The following is a 4684-nucleotide window of genomic DNA, read 5'->3' as shown; positions in this document are numbered from 1 at the left end:
GTTGCAAGCTAGGGAAGCAGAACCCTGAGATGTCCCTGCTGTCTATCCAAAAATGGACAGCAAACAAGGGTTTGGGGTCTTTCACAGGGCTGAAAAGAGGTCGGAAACTCTCGGGTTACTAAGCCAGTCAGGCTCAGGTGTCCAAAAGGGAATCTGGCCACAGTTTCTTCTCCACTTGCCTCCAGCTCCCGAGTGGCCTGTGCCACAGCTCTGACAGCTGGCTCCCTGCGAGTTACGACGCTTCAGTAATGGGTGGCTTCCTTAAGACAAAGGCGGTCTAACAACTGGCTGCCTCTGAACTATTGCTCCCCAGACCCACCGCTCTTTTCAACGTATGGCCTGAGCACTGAATGGCCGGCAAAACAAGGGCAGATGCTGTCCACCTCCCCACGCAGCTGTTTAGGGGCTGGCACCCTTTTGTTAGCTTTTCCTAGGGCAACCCTAAAAGACGCATGTCTAGCCTTCTCATCTGCCTCGATTCTGCAAATCTAAACAGGCCTATTTGCTTGTGGTTTTGACTTCAAGTTAAGTTTGATGAGCCACTGGGGAAGGAGACAAGGTGGGTGGGAGGAGGCTGGTTTTGTTGGAGGTTGTTGAGGTTTTTGTTAAAACTGTGACCCTAGTCATTGCCTTATAGCCGGGTGTTGACTTACCAGCTGGGAAGGCTGGCAAGCTGGGCACAGACCCAGGATCAGAGTAGAAATGAGATTTACATTACAAATAAATTGGAAGAGCATGACAGGATAAAACATTAAACTTTTGGACCCCAAGCCCTAGATTGTGTGTGTGTGTGTGTGTGTGTGTGTGTGTGTGTGTGTTAAGACTTGGCTGCTGTGACGTTAAAATAAAAAATTAAAGGCAATGAAAGAACATGATCCTAATCAGTAGAAAAAACACATCACACATTGTGAGGTTTGCAGTAATCCTGGGGCTGGCATGCCTCCTGAGTGTTGCATGCCTCCGTGGCCTGGGTTGATGTGGGGGTGGAGGTCCCTTGGGAAAACACGAAACAATAGTTCCCTTGGTTTTTCTCGGATTTCCTGTGTTGCTGCAAGCTCCAGATACTGAAGTCTGCATCCCACAGTGGATGGGGAGCCCTCCCAGGAGGTACAGTGGTGCTTCACAGCGAAGCGAAGCTCCTCATGTGGACTGGAGGGACCTGAGAGGACCCCAGGTTCCATCTAGGCTGTAACGCTAATGCTGTGCATATCATACAATGGCGGTCAAACTAGCAAAATTATCCCAGGCATTAAAAAAACAAAACAAAACGGTTTGCTACTTGAGTTGGAAAGAGGTTATAATCCATGTTGTTAAAAATGACCAAATCTTATCCCAAATCTTGTCATCTTTGCCTTTCTTCTTAGTTCCAGCCTTTTTTATTTCAGATAAGACCTCCTGTAGCCCAGGGTGGCTTCTAACTTGCTATGTAGCTTGAGGATGACCTTTTAACTTCTGATCCTCCTTTCTCCACTGGGGAATCGAACCCAGGGCTTCTTCCATGCTAGGTGAGCACTCTATTGATTGAGCCACGTGCCCCTGGATCCTAGTCTTTTAGTAAAGTGATCTACAAGTCTCCAAAGCACTCAGCAGACAGCTTACACGCACAAAGTGGTCTAGCTACCAGAACTGCTTAACAAGGGGGGTGGAAACTAAGCCAATGCCTTTCGGGAGGTCACAGAGCCATGAAGGTGGCAATGTTTCCCACACATGGAGAGTTCATCCAAGGGGACCTGCCTCCTGCAGCACCACAGCCCGAGACACGGACCCAGAACTGAAGGTGAAACTATTTAAGAGGAAGAGTCCAAAATTTTAGATGACAGATCTAAGAGTTGTGCAAAATAACTAATAATCTAATTTATAAAGAAGAAAAAGGCTTTTCTTCTAGAGAATCACTGCCAAGTCTGCCTTTCCAAATCACAGGCCCCGAATATGAGATACTGCTGGACACATTTGTTAAATAGTGTGTATGCGTGTCTTTTACATTTTTTCTTGTTGCATTTAATATTTAGTAAAACAAAATAGAGAACCTTAATTTTGTAATAAAAATGCCAGATCTCTGTGTGAAAAACATCATTCTCATTTCTAGATGCTGCAAGTTCAAAAAGATAATTGAACAAAGATACTTCAAAGTTGTTCATAACAACCATATCTAGAAACTAGTTCATGTTCGTATGTGATGGCTCTTCTTGGTTGTCAACTTGACTACATCTGGAATTAACACCCAAGTGGCGGCTCGGTACACCTGTAAGGGAGTTTTTGTTTTCTTAATTAAATCATTTGAAATGGGAAGACTACTTTTAATCTGGATCTTTTGAGGTGGGAAGATACAACCTTAATCGGGGCTACGCCTTCTGCAGTCAGCCTATATAAAAGACATGGAAGAAGGAAGCTCTTGCTGTCTCTGTTTGCCCTCACTCTCTCTGGCAAGCCCATCCCTTCACTGACACTAGAGCCCACTCTTTTGGGATTCCGGTGTGTACTGAAGACCAGCTGAGACATCCAGCCTCGTAGGCTAACCTGTGGGATTCTTGGCCTTTCCATTGGTAGAAACCCATTGTAGGGCTGCTGTAAGCCATTCCAATAAATCTCATGTATGTTCTATATAAATATATGTATATGTTCTACAGGTTCTGACCCTCTAGAGAACCCTGACTAATATACTGTTAACCAATAATCAAACTGTTAAATTTAAAACGGTATCAACAACTTGTCACAGTGTTGTGTGAATCCGTAGTTCTGGAATTTGGGAGGCTGAAACAGGAGGGCCATATCAACGAGGCATGTTAGGACCTGCGTGGGGAACACAGCAAAAGCCCACCTCAAACAAAGCAAGTATCTACAAAGAATTACCACACAGACAAAAAATAATGTAGATCACTATCTATGGAAAGTAATATGAGCTACTACTGGATGAGAAGAGCTCACTGGTCTATGGACTGTGCTGGGGATGGAGGCCGGAGGCAGAGAGCTTATGCAACACGTGATTCCCAGCGCTGCAAATACTCCCCAGCTGATCCTTGCGTCAGTTAGCTTTGTGTTACTGTGACAAAACACCTGAGACAACCTCTCAAATCCTCACTGTGTCCTATGCTTTGGGAGGGTCCCTGCTGCTCTGTCTCAGTGGCAGCACAGTGTATTGCAGCAAGAGGGGCCACTGTGGGCCTGCTCATCTCATAGTGGCTGGCAAGCAAAGGGAAGCAGAGCCTGGAGTCCCACTATCTTCTTTAAGGATGCCTCCCCCAAATGTCCTACCTTCCTTCCACAAGGACCCACTTCCCAGAGTTCCACTCCCTAATAATGCCGCCCATCCCATAGTGGCTAAGCTTTCAAACACATGGCCTTGGAGGAGGAGTTTCCAACTACAGCAGTCTCATCCAGGACCCCACTTGGAAGACAGTGCAGCATCCTACTTTCAACCTTCTGGTCTCAAGAGCCGCTACACCAAAGTATTACTAAGGACCGCAAGAGCATCTGTTTGTATGAAGCAGACATACATTGGCATTTAGTATACTTGAAAATAAAACTAGGAACTTAAAAACTTATTTAAAAATATCCTCTCCATTTCATATTAACAAAACAATAATGTATTATATGAAAAATAGAAATCCCTCACAATTGGGGGGAAAAGTGGCATTGTTTTCCATTTTTACAAATTCCTTTAATGTCTGGTTCAAAGGAAGACAGGTAGCCCGGGAGCTTCTCCACCCAGCAGCCATCTGAGAGGGCTGCCATAACAAAGTGCCACAGACCAAAGGCCTCTATAAGCCAGTTTATTTTCACAGTTCCTGAGGCTAGAAGTTCCAGATCAAAGGGTTCGGGTTTGGTCTCGGCCGGGACCATTTTCCTTGGCTTGTAGATTACCACGTTCTCACGGGGTCTCCTCAGGTCCTTCCTCTGGGTGAGTGCAGGTCTTGTTTCTTCATGAGGAAGTTCCAATTTCCTCTTAAGAACTCCAGACCAGTGGGACTTGGGTCCACCCTAATCGTCTGTTTCAAGGCCCTGTCTCTAAAAACAGCAACATAGAGGTACTGGGGTCTGGGCAGGGCACAATTCTCAAAGCAGGTGCAAAAGAAATCTAGTAATAGCCTGAAGGACTGAGGACAAAAATGGGTTAGGTAACCTCCAAAACACACAATGGCACGCCTTATTGCACCCTAGGAAACACAAAAACACACAAGTACACATTGCACTTAACTACCAGAGTGACGTCATTGTATCAGTGGCCTCTTGGAGAGTAAAAAGGCCACCAATACCTTAGTACTTTTATAAAATTAGTCAAGACCTCCCAGAAGAACTATACTTTGAGGCCAAAGAACTCAAGCAAAATTTTTAAACCTTAAAAAAGAAAGAAAGAAAGAAAAAAGCTCTACATATTTTCCAAAATGTGTGTGTGATATGTGTGCAGGTGATCACAGAGGCCAGAAGAGGGCAGAAATCCAGCTCCAGAAATCTCCTGGAGCTGGATTTACAAACAATTTTGAGTTATGTGACTGTGTGTGCTAGAAACCAAACTCAGGTCCTCTGGAAGAGCAGCAAGCATTCTTAACCACGGAACCATCTCTCTGGCTCTAGGTTTCTTAATCTTGTTACTCATCAATTTGAAAAATAAAGATAATAATTATGTTACCAAGCCCAGTGGATTGCTGTGAGGGCTGAGCCAAATACATGACAGGTGGGTATAGTT

The sequence above is a fragment of the Acomys minous genome (assembly GCF_964271855.1).
Source record: "Acomys minous genome assembly, chromosome: 13".
NCBI classification, from domain to species: Eukaryota; Metazoa; Chordata; class Mammalia; order Rodentia; family Muridae; genus Acomys; species Acomys minous.
Note: the sequence above shows the minus strand (reverse complement) of the source record.